The sequence below is a fragment of the Pleurodeles waltl genome, chromosome 11 (genome assembly GCF_031143425.1).
Source record: "Pleurodeles waltl isolate 20211129_DDA chromosome 11, aPleWal1.hap1.20221129, whole genome shotgun sequence".
In the NCBI taxonomy this organism is placed as follows: Eukaryota; Metazoa; Chordata; class Amphibia; order Caudata; family Salamandridae; genus Pleurodeles; species Pleurodeles waltl.
The window spans coordinates 700551061-700565889 of record NC_090450.1 but is presented as its reverse complement, the minus strand read 5'-3'; the positions used below and the strand labels follow the sequence as shown (position 1 = coordinate 700565889).

At 44.9% G+C, this 14829-nt stretch overlaps 1 protein-coding gene across 3 annotated transcripts in view; it reads left to right on the top strand.

Annotated features, from left to right (window-relative positions):
- Window positions 1-4557: 4557 nt before the first annotated feature.
- LOC138266004 (poly(ADP-ribose) glycohydrolase-like) overlaps window positions 4558-14829 on the top strand; it is a 441110-nt gene continuing 430838 nt past the window's right edge. The window contains exon 1 of one of the 3 annotated variants that reach the window (XM_069214273.1): window positions 4558-4693. The gene's annotated coding sequence lies outside the window, so the exon portion shown is untranslated. Of the gene's footprint in view, window positions 4760-14829 lie in introns of all 3 variants that reach the window. The other 2 variants (XM_069214274.1, XM_069214272.1) reach the window with 2 other exon arrangements.

Below are 14829 nucleotides of genomic sequence, written 5' to 3'. Positions count from 1 at the left end.
GTCCATAAATGTATGTTTATGGGCATTCACAAACTTCCATGGATGACCAAACCTTAAAATACTGGTTTTAACGTCCCTTGAATAGGATTTACAGGTGAGGAGACCCCCACACTTGTGGCAAAGATCTTCAGACACCTAAATGGGCTTACACCTGGCAGAAATCCCTTTAATTCCTTGTAGGCATAAACCAGGTTTGCAAATGTATCTTTGTGAACAGGGACCAATGTCATTACTTACAATACCTGCTTCTCATTACCTGCTTTGGACTCGATATAGCTGCCCGGTCACCATGCTAAACATTTCACATTTTACTTTCTAGAAATTCTCTTCCCATTGCCCATCTGCACAGAAAGTGATATAATTGGATTTCCCATCATCCATCTGCACAGAAAGAGACATCAACGGATTTACCATCATCCATCTGCGCAGAAAGCAACATCACTGGTTTCCAGCCAAAACCGCCTTTAAAAGAAGCCATACAAGAGGCCTTAATTTCAATTGGTCATCTACAGAGGAAGCGACATCACTGAATATCCCCATCTTTTGTCTGCACAAGGAGTGAAATAACAGGTTTCCTACCAAAACCTACTTTAAAAGGAGAAGCCAAGCAAGAGGACTTTATTTTCCCACTGCCCATATGCACAGGAAGTGACCACTGGATATCCCATCATCCATTTACAAAGGAAGTGACATCACTGGTCTCCCATCCATGATACTTTGCACTTCTCGCAGGAACTAGTTAATGGCAGCTGCAGCGGGGATATACCTCTGGTGCGCCAAAGGCAAGCCCATCTGCGCCTTGATCATGCCCAGTGCCAGGGACCTTGGTTCTCAAACTGCCCACTGCTACCATCCTGCACTCCTCTTGCTCTAACACCATATGCCATTCACTGCACTGCTACCACACAGCAATACACAACATGGAAAGGGTATTCACATGCACCTCCTGCAAGTTCTCATGCAGTCCCGCACCAACAAAACTCAGCACCCCTCTCACAGACACTCACACAAACCAGCCACCCAGTCAAATAGACCAAACACCACCCAACACAACATACCACACTTACATCCATGCATGCATGGTCCTAAACACTTGCTCTTTCGCCAAACACAACATGGAGATATGGGGCAGCTCTTTTTCGCAGAAAAATGGCTAAGCCCAACCTCGATACCTGATATTGTTGCAGCCATACCTGCCAGTTACGAGATCTCCAGGCAAGATTTCCCCAGAGATGGAGTTGCCATCGTATTCAAAGACACCTTCAGCTGCACCACAGATACCCTCACCAGCTACCTGGAACACCTCATGTTCAAGATAAGCATCATAGCCAACTTCTTCCTTGTACAGATCACCAGGATCCCTGTGCCAATTTCGCCAGTGTCATCACAGACTTTGTTGAGGTCCTCATCATCAAATGCCAGCACCTTCATCTACCTTAGAGACCTTAACTTTTACCTAAATGACCGCACTAATCCAATCTCTATAGCCCTTCCGGAAAACCTTGGAAGCCTGACCTCACTCAGAATGTTACCATACACACCTATACCTCCGGACACCTATTGCACCCGACCTTCTCCTTAATCAGCTACATCACAGTTGACAAGGTAGCAACTATGATCTGGATAGACCACACCCTCATCAGTTTCAGCATATCCAAACCGCATCACGCCAGGTCTATCACCACCAGAACTGCCTGCTGCAGTTGGAAAAGCATCTCAGAAGAGGAGTGAGCTTCTGCCCTCTCCAAGCACCGGAACAAGCACACCAGCAACTTGGCAAAAGCCATCAAGAACCTCAACAGCTGGATTACCGCATGCGCTGATACCCTTGCTTCTCTCAAGCGCAACCCAGCAGCAAGTGTCCGACCACAGGCCAGCCTGTACACAGAACTCAGACTGACAAAATGCCATTGCAAGCAACTGGAGGGCAAATGGAGAACAAGTCAAGACTCTGCAGATAAAAACATCTTCATATAAGCCCTATGACTCCACCACCAATAGATATGGGACACCAAGGGCATGGATCTTGTAGATTGCATAAACGCCAGCACTAATAGCTGCAAGGAAATCTTTGTCACCGTCAAAGATTTCACTGTGCCTCCTGCCACCTCCAGCAACAGCACCCCTCACAAGATCTTTACAAAAAGCTCTCAGAAATCTTCTGTAACAAAATCACCTCCATATACAGCACCTTTGACACTCATTCAGACCCTGTTGCAATCCAATTTCTATCATAGTCCATGAATGAACCCTGACCTTGTGCCTTGACGTCACCATCCTCGAAAGCTCTGCTATCACAAAGACTACCCTCTCCGGAGCTCCATCTGACCCTTGCTCCAACACGCCTTCACCAAAGGACTCCTATGGATCAGCGACGCACTAACACCCATCCTCAACACCTCCATTTGGATCAGCCGAATTCCTCGATATCTGAAAACATGCCACTATCATGTCCCTGTTTAAGGAACCATCACCTGATCCAGCCATGCTTACCAGATACAGGCCCATCTCCCTCCTACCATACTCAGCAAAGGTCTTAGAGAAACTAATCACCTGATGGATCCTTGACCACCTGAGCAACCACCAGCTCCTCGATGCCAAGCAGTCCAAAGTCAGGCCTAACCCACAGTACAGAAACAGCAATTATCGCTGCCACATATGACATCTGTGGATTCTTGACAAAATAGACACAGCAGCACTCATTCTCCTGGACCTCTCTCCATCATTTAACATGGTATCACTCAGCATCCTCACCAGGCGACTGCACAAGATTGCCACCCAAGGACCGGCTCTCCACTGGATCTGCTCCTTGTTAATGGATAGAAGACAGGCTGTCAGCCTGGCACCCTACTCCTCAGAAGCCCACAAACTCATTTGCAGAGTGCTTCAAGGTTTATTGCTTATCCCCACTCTCTTCAATGCAAACATGATCTCTCTGGCCAACGTGATCAGTGTGCACAATAACAGCCTCTCTCCTATGCCAATGTCACAAAATTCATATCCTCCCTCTCTGACACGACCCCCAACACAAGAAACAAGTTCACCCTCTGCTTGACCAAAGTTGCCAACTGGATGAAAGCCAACTGTATCAAGCTCATCATCAACAAGACACAAGTAGTGACCTTCAGCAAGAACACTTCACCGTGGGACTCCAACTGGTGGCTGGCTGAGCTTGGACCAACACCCCACTCCACCCCACCCCACACCAGGAACCTTGGCACAATCATCAAAAGCAACCCTGACATGACTGCACAAGTCGTCTTCACTGCATCCTGCTTCAACACCCTGAAGATGCTGAGGAAGAGCTTTAAAGCAAAATCTTTAAAGCTTGCAAGCAATGCTAGAAAAACTGTTACTCGCTAGTGTCCATCAAGTTGGTCTATGGAAACACCCTCTATGCCAGGATCACCAAGCAACTTACTAGAAGACTACAAATCATCCAGAACTCGTCAGCCACACTCATCCTCAACCTCTCACACAGAACTAACAGCACACCTCAGGAAACTCTGCTTGCTTCAGATACACAAACATGCTCAATTCAAACTCCTCACATACACATTCAAGGCAATAACAACTCGGGCCCCACCTACCTGAACAGTTGCATCTCCTTCCACCAACCACCCAGATACCTTAGATCCACAGGATTCCTACTCGCACACATACCCAGAACCAGATCAGGTTAGTTCTCTTAGATCACTCTTAACATTTGGAACTGCCTCATACTCCACATCAAAGCTTCCTCCTTTCTTCTTGAATTCTGCAAGAAACTGAAGACCTAGCTTTTCAAGTCACCAGACTACCATAAGCAGGGCTATGCACACACGTGCTCAGCGCCAGGATACCCTTGGGAGTGACAGTGCGCTTTACAACTACACATAGCATAACCATGGTGATCACCAATTCTACTCTGTCACAAATGTATCAATGTTATTGTGAAAGTCGCATTGCTTAGCAACCGGAAAGAGTCCTTGGTGACTGTGCTCACTCCGCCCAGTGGAGCAACAAAGGCCCCAGGGTTGTGTGTGTGTGGGGGGGGCTCAACACGTAGTCCCCTGACTGGGTCCAGGGAATGCCCCCCCCCCCCCCCCCCCCGAAGGTGCTTTGCAGGGGTCCCCCTCAAGTTTCGTTATGCCACTGGCTCCGTCAGTTTGTTTAACTGTTTCTGTATGTCGTTATCGAAATCCTTGACAAAGACCTATGCCGGTTTGCCTAACTCTACTAAACACTGCTCCTAAATCATACGCTCTTTTAAACACTTTAACAAAACAGGTAATAATACAAATCAATCGTTTTACTGCGTTCTTTAAAGGAAAGCGAACCAGATGCTTGAAAGTATAAAACCCGCAGTGCCTGCCGCAGGACTAAGGCAGAGGCTGCCCTTCAGAACAAGCAGTCTGCCTGAAATAGTCTGTCGGTTTAAACAGTGCGGAGATGCACGAATCTGGTAACGGATTAAGAGTGCCGAGAAAACGGGAGGCAAAACGGACAGGATGAAGAACAACAGGGTCGGGAAAAGGGGAAAATGAGTGGGTAAAAAAACAGACAGAAGTCTGGGGAGGAAGAGGAAAGCGTAGTGGAAGGGGCAGACACCGACGCGCCCACGAGCCAGGGAGGAGGGATTTCGCCAAAAGTGAAACTGAAAGAGTTTTGACTGCGAGGTCCGGAAAAGGAGTCCGACCGTCAACGAAGACAGGCAAGTTGCAAGAGAGTAGGCCTTCGAGTAGCGCTGCCTGCGTGGTATTCCTGTCTTTCTAATAAGGTATGTGAACGCCCGTCTGAATAACAAGCAGTGCGGGCGTGAGCGGGGTGGAGGGGTTGTCTTGTCTGCTGCAGGTTATGGGGGCACTCTGTGCTAGGTTTTGTTCGTGAATCCATATGTGAGGTACAGGTGTAGGGCGTCCCTCCAGAAAGTATGCGAGGACACGTGTGCAGAAGGGTGGGTCCGTGCGTGTTGACGGTAAAATGTCTTGGGACCTGGTGTCATATGCTCAGTGGGATATGCGTGAGGGTCCACTGTGAGTTGAGACATTCTGTTGACATTCTAGTTTCCTAGGGCCAGATGTAGAAAGCATTTTGCATGGTGCAAACTGCGAAAATCGCAGTTTGCGCCATGCACAGTGCCTTTTGCGATGCACATTCATAATTTGCGAGTCGGTACCGACTCGCAAATTGTGAATGCGACTCGCAAATAGGAAGGGGTGTTCCCTTCCTATTTGCGACTCGCATCGCTATGCTAAATTGCTTTGTGACCGCGAATGCGGTCGCAAAGCAATTCGCAGTTATTACCAGTGTCCACTGGTGGTAACCCATTCACAAAGGGAAAGGGGTCCCCATGGGACCCCTTCCCCTTTGTGAATGTTGCCAATAAGGGTTTTGCAGAGCAGGCCGTGGTCCAATGGACCACGGCCTACTCTGACAAACCGAAACCAAAAGGTTTCGTTATTTTTTTATTTTGCACCTCGTTTTCCTTTAAGGAAAACGGGCTGCAAAATAATTAAAAAACGGCTTTATTTAAAAAGCAGTCACAGACATAGAGGTCTGCTGACTTCAGCAGGCCACCATCCCTGTGAGTGCAGGGACTCGCTATGGGGTCGCAAAATGCGACCCACCTCATTAATATTAAACTCAGTCAGGTTTTGTTCTTTGCATGACTCTAGTACTAGTAGTCCTGCTTATTTTATTATAAATTCCAAACTACGAGCACCAGAAGCAAAATAAAAACCTGGACTGCTTTGCCTACTCACTCATGGACTGGGAAATTTGAGAGCTGTGGAAGCAGGGTTTTTGAATAGTATTCCCATGTTATCTGTGACATATTGGGACATTCCTGGCTTTTAGCTAACACATATTTACATTTCGAAGCTTGTAGTTTCACTTTTATTTTTAAAGATAAATGTTTTTTAAAAAACAGCATTGAAAGTGTTGTTGGCTAAAAAGGCAAGATTGGCTAACAACACATCTCTTAAGTTTCCCATGTCCACCCATGAGTAGCATGTGCTATTTTAGATAGTTTTCTGCATTGTGGGACTTGTAGTCCGTCTTTTATTATGTGGCCGAAACTACAAGTTCCAGAATGCATAGTAAAAACTAAGCTTCTCTCACTTCGACATGCAAAACTTGGGGCCTCTGGCTGAAGGTGCTAACTTAATGAAGGTCTGCTTGGCAGCCATGATTTGTGTGAGTGTCTGTGTTCAGTTTTTCATTTGTTTAATCATGTCTGGCGCAAGTTAGTTTACCCAGTACTAGTTTTTGTTACATATAATGTATTTCATCAAAGATTAATACAGGTTTCAGGTTTTCAAATGCTAAATAATAACCCAAAACAGGAATGGATGAGGTACTCATTTTGATTTTGGACATACTTGGATTTGGCGGTGTAGCAGGGTATGTCCTATATGAAGGCCTTATGCCAATCCCCTTCAAGTGGGTCACAAGGCAGAGGGGGGCTAGTGGGCCCTAACCGTGGCAGTTGAAGGCGTTTTCCACTGGAGTTCATCCTACTTTGGCTTTGCAAACAGGATCCAAATACAAACCTTTGCTCTCTTAATTCTTAGTGTAGCAAGGCTGAGCAGTTGCAGGCTTCTAAGGGTGGTAGTGTAGGGAAAAAGAGCTCAACATCAACAAACACAATGACATAATGCCCAGCAAATTTTTTATCTTCTTTGGAAAAAGAAAGCACTTTAATCACACAGCAAAACTAAATATTACACAACACAGTGAGAACGTAATACTGGATTGTAATCAATAGCATTTTAACACCAAATTGCTATTCCGCCCTTCTTCCTGGTGCTCCTTTCCACTAAGGTCAGGCTTCTGTCTCTGCTGTTCCCACAGCCATATAGAGTAGGCAAGGGTAAGGGACAGTTGTAAATAACTGAAAGCAGTCTCACTTATTAGCCAAACAATTCAATTAAATGTTTTTTTCAACCCTGGGTTAAAAAGACATAAGCAGCGCTATGGTGTTTGCCTGCATGCATCCCTAAGTGCAGAGTACGTTCTGTGTCACATTACAATTCAAGCAGTATGGCACATATGAGATGCACTCCCACCATTATTGTGCCTTTTTTCGTGGGGGCTGCAATGGCAGCCTTGACTGCAAAAGGGTTCATGGAATGGATTTGCTGGGCAGGTCTGTATGGTCCCACGAATCTTCAGCAGTGGTGACACTCTTGACTATCTGCGAACTGGTGATCAGACGTAGTGGTTGAAACGTCCCAGACAAGTTTCTTCTCAGTCAATCAATCAGAGTATTTGTAAAGCACACTACTTACCCGTGAGGGTCTCAAGGGGCTGCTACTGCTCAAACAGCCATGTCTTGAGATTTCTCCTGAAGGCAAGTAGGTCCTGTGTCTGACGCGGGTGGGTGGGAAGAGTGTTCCATTTCTTGGCAGCGAGGTGGGAGAACGATCTGCCACCGGGGTCGTTCTGTGGATGCGTGGGACGGTGGCGAGGGCAAGGTCGGCAGAGCGAAGCTGTCGGGTCGGGGTATAGAAGGAGAGCCATCTGTTGAGGTATTCTGGTCCAGTGTTGTGCAGTGCCTTGTGAGCGTGGGTGAGGAGTTTGAACATGATTCTCTTGTTGACGGGGAGCCAGTGTAGGTCTCTCAGGTGGGCTGTGATTTGTCAGTGGCGGGGATGACCAGGATGAGGCGTGCAGAGGCGTTCTGTATGTGTTGCAGTCTTTTCTGGAGCTTGGCCGTGGTTCCTGCGTGAAGGGCATTGCTATAGTCCAATTTGCTGCTTACGAGGGCTTGGGTGACCGTCCTTCTGGTTTTAGTGGGGATCCATTTGTAGATCTTCCGAAGCATGCAGAGGGTGTTGAAGCAGGAGGAGGAGATGGCGTTGACTTGCTGGGTCATTGATAGTGATGAGTCCAGGATGAATCCCAGGTTGCGTGTGTGGTCGGTGGGTGTTGGTGCGGTTTCCAGTGTGGCAGGCCACTAGGAGTCGTCTCATGTGGAGGGGGTGGAGCCGAAGGTGAGGACCTCAGTCTTGCTGGAATTCAGTTTCAGGCAGCTGTTCTTCATCCATTCGGCAATGGCCTCCATTCCTTCGTGGAGGTTGGTTTTGGCGATGGCGGGGTCCTTGGTGAGGGAGAGGATCAGCTGGGTGTCATCGGCGTATGAGACGATGTTGAGGTTGTGCGATCGGGCGATGTTAGCGAGCGGAGCAGTGTAGACGTTAAAGAGGGTCTGGCTGAGGGACGATCACGGGGTATGCCGCAGATGATTCTGGTGGCTCAGAGCGGAATGGAGGGAGGCGGACTCTGAGTTCTGCTAGTGAGGAAGGAGGTGATCCAGTCCTGGGCTCTGTCACAGATTCCTGCGTTGTTGAGGCGTGTGCGTAGGGTGTGGTGGCAGACGGTGTCAAACGCGACTGAGAGGTCCAGGAGGATATCTTGGTGGTAGTTGCAGCTTTCAGTCTGATCCTGGCTTCCCGCTTTGGCAGTGATATTGCTTTTGTTTTCTCTGCCGGCAGTGACTCCTCCAGTATCTCAAGCCCACAGTGGACTTTTGGGTAAGGCAGGAGGCTTCACTGTGGTGCAGTTGTGATACAGTTCACTCTGGAACCTCACAGAGGGACCGGGGGCCCTTTGAACCACTGGTCCCTCCTAGCTTGCCTTGGTAATACCAGAGCTTTTCAAGCACTCTGCAAATCACTCACTTCCCTGGTTAAAAACTTGGGATTAGAACAAAGTCGGGTGGTTTGAATCCCACTTACACACACATTTTTTTAGATAGTTTTAGAACCGCTTTTTGTGATTTTCGTTCATATGTAATTTCCAGGTTGATCTGTAAACAGATCCTTTGCACAAAGTGATGTTTCTCACAGAGTACCAAAAGCATGGGCATAACAAATTGTGAGTTCTCTGGATCTGGCTGTCAACAGCCTTCCTGGAGCCTTAAACAGTGACAGACAAAAGGGCAAGCCTTGCTTAGAAAGTTCCTCACCTTGAACAACACAATCTACAGTTCTACGCCTTCCCTTTATCATGCGCCAAATGGCATTGCTCAGGAATAAATAATCAGCAGCCCCTTGCTAACAAGGCCTTTGTGGGATTTTTAAAGGTTGTTCCATCTCAGTCATCCTCACGTCAGTGTCTGGGTCTCCACCCTTTAGCCACAGCAATGCAGTTAATAGACTAGCACTGTCTGGGGAAGCTGTCCTCATTCTACATCCGGTGCCATGCTAAACCATTGGCATTCAAAATGGATCCCAATGGCTTCAGTACTCAGGCTTGCACGGCACATAGACTCCTATTACCATACATGCCCTACACAAGGGCATCAATAGTAATCCACTGCCTAATATGAGGGCATTCCCCTTCAGACTGCAGAACAAGTTCTGAAGTTTGTATTGTCAAGGATAGGTCTAGGCTAGATTAGCTTGAGTCCCAGGCCGAAGTCAGCATACCAGTTTATCATGCAGTTAGGCACTCGGGGAAGGAGTACACACTCATTTACTTGCATGGGACATGCAGATAGTTCCGACTGATCCATAATGCTACCGGTGTAATACTCGTAGCAAGACTAGAATAACATATCTACTCTACAGGTGAATTCGCTAGTAATTGTTGATAACATTAATGTTGTTATATGGTTCACATTGCCCACACTAATGTTTAACCTCTACCTGCAGGTCATTCATATCCTGAACCAATAAGTAACAATTCCTATGCCACTTCCTCTTGGTGTCACACTGGTCTAACATAATTATAGATGAGTTACATATAAGTACCGAATGCTCCTCTGTTAACCCTGTCATGTGATAATTCCAGTAGCCATGTATGTTCGCAATTTTGTGGCCTACTCCAGGACCACAATTTGAACGTGCAGCTGCTCTAACATCTTAAGGTATCTTTTCTTATCACTTACCCTAGCCTTGATTATTCTACCATCTCATTGATCTTTTAACAATAGTTTTATTATGGTTCTCCTTCATAGGTGTCCCACAATGTGCCTGTCCTGATGAGACCTCAATATTGCAAACAAGGTCAAAACATCATTGACAAAATGCTCCACAAATACTTAATGATGGGATATATGTAATCAAAATCCCAGATGTGTGTATATATAACTCCTAACCAATAAATAAGATTAAAATAGTGTTATCTGTATAAACGCACAGTAATATTTTACTACATGATCATTTTTTATTTTCTTTGTGTGTTATCACTAGGTACACAGGAGATGCCTTATTTGTCTTTGTATGCTTTTGCCCCTTGTACGTGTGTAATTGTGTGTGAATAACTTTTTTTTCCTTTTTTTCAAATGCATTTAAATCTCTTTTGTCCAAGTGCTGAAGGCTAGGCAGCATTTTATTTAGGCACATTGATTAAGTGCAATGATTGACTCTATTGCCAAATGTTGTTATAATTTAAAATGAGGTCTAGGTGAATGACTGTTTCTTAAAACATACACTCAGGTTCCCACTGGTGCACGGGTTGCTCTTGAATGTTGTAATACTTTCCTGCAAGATTGCATCACACCTATGAGCCAAATTAGAGCAAAACTGGTCTAAAGTTGCTTGTGCTGCCATCTGGAGCGGACCGGCACTGATAGTTTGGGTGGGACTGTTTCTATAGAAATAGAACCGAGGCTCATTTGCATATGACTTGCATGGTAGACAGTGAGTGACTGCCAGTAGCTGAGACTAATTCAAGCTTTCCTTCTATGACTTTGTTGGGTGTCTTACTAATTTTGTGCAACAATACATGGGGGAGAACCTCCTAAACTCAGTTGTGACACTCCCTTTATGTCCTATTCTGTTTTGTCCAATGATACTGTCCAAATCTTTGTTAAAAAGCACCATATTTCACAACATTTTACAAAATTACACCGGGGGGACAAACCCCAAGCCCCAGTTAACAATGACTTTAAATCATATGCTATTTTTGATACTGCCGTTCCCAGGGTGTTTGAAAATGGATATGCAAAGTTCTCAAAAAATCTCTTGTTTCAGAACTAGGTTGGGACCCTGCTTGAGGGTTGTGATTAAGGCATCACAAAACCTCTGATAGGCCTAACTAGAATTTTCATTAAATGTTTATTCATGTTTGAGAGCCTCTTTGTTTAGCAGGACGTGCATGAATGAACTTGTGTCTAGCACGCGTGTGAGGGTCTGTGTTTGTCCGGGTATAAGGCCCTTGTCTGTCGTCAAGTATTATGGCCATGCATGTTGCAGAATGTGTGTTAGCCTGAATGTTGCAATGTGTATGAGGGTCCTGTACTTAGTAGGTTTATTCATTCATCCATGTGCCAGCATCACAATGGATCAAAAGTAGTGGTTATGCATGAATATAATAAAAGGTTTATTCACCACAAATATTTAAAAGTCAAATGCATAGCCAGTAATCATAGTAACCTTGACAGTGAATCACGAAAGACTAGTTGTTTGTCTCCTACTCTCTCTCTGAATGTAGCTGTGTGAGACGTGTTGCAACATCTTCGTAAAACCATATTAACTAAACAAATTTGTTCACAGTGAGCAGTATCCTAACAAACAGACATTCCTGCATATACTTTAGAGGCGGAAAGAATCTGGGTCCAAAAGTAGTGGTGGGCAAATGCTGAGCCAGATTCTAGCTCTCGTTTGCATCCTAAGTACATGCCAAGCCATTGAAAGACCCATCATGTTAGTCATGTGAGACGTGATATGTAAGTATATAACAAGGGTCCTAAAATTCAGATAAAGTACATTGTTTTATAACATTCAGTTTGATTACGTAAATTCTGTTATTGCATTGATGTTAAAGTGGAAGTATTTTACTCACTTCTTTTGGAAATTGGAATTAAAACACTTAGGGCCATATGTACCAATTAATTTTCCCATAGACACAGAATGGGTAAAACCCTTTGCTACATCTGGCCCTTAATGTTTTTACATTTTGAAACTTAAGTATTCATTTACACTACATTCTTGTAGTTCATTCAGATGCCATTTTCTTATTGCTTAACTTGCTCTTTTTAAGTCTGGTTTAATTGCGCAGTTGTATGTGTGACCTGTTGTTAATATATATGTTGAGTGGACTTAGGCTTCACTCATAGCCAGGAGTATTGCTCTGTCATCACAGGCCCTTAATTCTTTAGTGTATCTATCTCTTATGGAGCGCTTGTGTTCAAAGTTTAAACCTTATAGGTTTATTCAAAATTAAGAACAAGTGGTTCATTATTAGCAATCAATATCTCAATAGTAAAATCAAAATTAAATAATGTGAGAGGATCAACATAAGGTTTACTTCCAAAGAACGCACGCAGCCAGAGCTAAGTATAGTTCAGCAAGAGGACTGACCTAGATCTGTCTCCAAAGGAAAGCCAGAAAATACTAAATATGAAACAAATGACAGTCTAGCTTGGAGTCTGCACAGCATCATGATTTATAGGGGTTTAGACTGAAAAGCCACACACATTCAGTGGTGAGATGTAGTGTAACAGAGTTGAACTAGCAATGTACCATTCTAATTAGCCAATGAATATTCTAATACATAAGATACTTTCAATATGATATCTCTAGAAACACCTATGTCTATATCCTATTAATGAATGAGGTGTGTATGGCAAATGAAGGAAATGACATGACGTTTATGTAATACAGAAATACAATAGACTTTTCAACTAATGAATGGTCTCAGGGAATGGCTTGAGCAAAGGACGTTGAAGGCTACAAAGACAGGAAAAATCCTGTCAATTGTTTTTTTTTTTTTTTTCATTGACGAATGCCTTTTTAAATTTTTTGATCATGGCTCAAAATGCTAAATAGTTCCTCTACCAGTGATTGTTGCATCAGGCAACAGACATATAGTGCTTTTTATGGAGCAGCCCTGCTGGTGACTCTGATCCATTATTGTTAGTAGGGGGAGGTGCTGAGTGATAGCCGTAGTAACATGGGTAACCAAGGGACTGTGTGGATTTCACCTACAGATAGATGGACTCACCAATGTTCGGTCCGTGCCGGAGTGCCGCGGAGCAGTAGTGAATGTATGCCAGGGTGAAGTAGTTACAAACACTTATAGACCCTGATGGTGGCCCTGCCCCACTGTTGCCCCACCTGTGAATGCTTTATGGAAAAAAGAATTTCCTATTGTAGGACACACCAACATCCTGTCATACTTGTTGTGATAAACAAAGAATAGTATCAACAGGTCAAGATATGCTAAATAATTGTGGCCAATAGTGATATGTAGGCTTTCTAGCTCAGTTATAAAGCAAAAACAGCTGTAACAACTACTGGTGCCCAATGACTACTGGTAGGTAGAGTAATCAATGAGATCAGTGATGCTGCATCAAAAGATATTGTTCTTCCCGTGTTGTGTGGTACGAAGTAGGAATATTACACCTTAACTGCTTGTATGATAACACAAGCTTAATGCACATGCCTGGTTTTCTCTTGAGTTCTGGGATGGTGCAGTGGCCATCTTGGTTGTTATTCTGCTACACCTTATGAGTCCATTGGTGATGGACATGTACCTCAGCCCTAAGTGCACAAGCTGTGGTGATATCTTGATCCTTGTTCGTTTTCAAACACACATCAGGCATGTGCGCCATGATGTAGGCATTTCTCACAGATTGGAAAGGGAGGGGCTCACCAAGTGATACCCTCATAATAATATGGGCTATCGCCTTCAAGGGAAGCTGAGTAGGACAAACACAGTGGCAACAACATACCATTCTCATAGTGAGAGATCAAGTAATATGAACGGACCTACAGACCTGTGCCAAAGAAGTGGAGCCTACTGGGCCACTCATAGGAAGTTCTGCTGCTTTTTGCATAGCTCAACCTTGGCCTACATAGTAATAGATGTGGAGAGACCGTGTGGGCATGTTTGAGTGCACCACGTAAGTATGTACGTGAGCCTGAGTGTGCTAGAGTACATGGAGATGGTGCTGGCCTGTTTGGCTGCACCATGCTGGTATGTAGCTGACCAATGTGCTACAGCACTTGAAGACAGCGTGTGCACGGTAGAATACACTGAGCTGGTATGTATGTGTACCTGGAAGAGGTACATTTCGTGAAGGATGACACTTGTGTTTACGTGCACAGCTAAGCATGCATGATTGCCTGTGAATGGTACAGTGCATGAGGGCCCGTAGGTCCCATATTGGAACCCTCAGAGTTGCTGGAGGAACATGTGGAGGTATCGGAGCCCCCCAGTCAGATTTGTGGATAGCTTCAGATGTGAGAGCTGGAAGAAGCAAGAGACAAGCCTCAATGCACTTCTCTTTGATTCTAAAGGAAGGTCACTGGTCAAAGGGGCCTGGGCACATCTCAGGAAGGCGATGGGGTTGATAAGGGAATTCTAAACAATGGAGTTGGTGGCCTCTTGTAATGCCTTGATACACATATCACTGAGGCTGACATCCAGCTATGATCCTCCAGTTTCCCCCATGACCCCGGTGTTTGGGGCTATCAGATTTGGAGACACTCTTGCTGTGATAGACTGTACTCTGGAGGAAGAGCAAGACAGATGAAGGGGAACTTCAAAGTGGGCAACCCCCAGAACATAAACTGCAACAACAGGGATACTAAGGGCCAGATGTATCAAGAATGCATTTTGCAAATCGGAAATAGCAATTTTTAAGAAATCTCTATTTCTGATTCGCAAAATGCAATGTATCACATTTACAATTCGGTTATAGCGATTTCTTAAAAATCGCAAATGCTATTACCAAATCGCAAATTGCGATACAGCCCCCATTCGCACCTGTCGGCCCATATATGCGAATATTTTGCATGTCCCAAATTGCGAATTCCTAACTGGAATTCGCAATTTAGGGAAATGCAAAGTCCAGGGTGCTGGGGGCCTAAAGCCCACTCTGCTACAACATGTAAG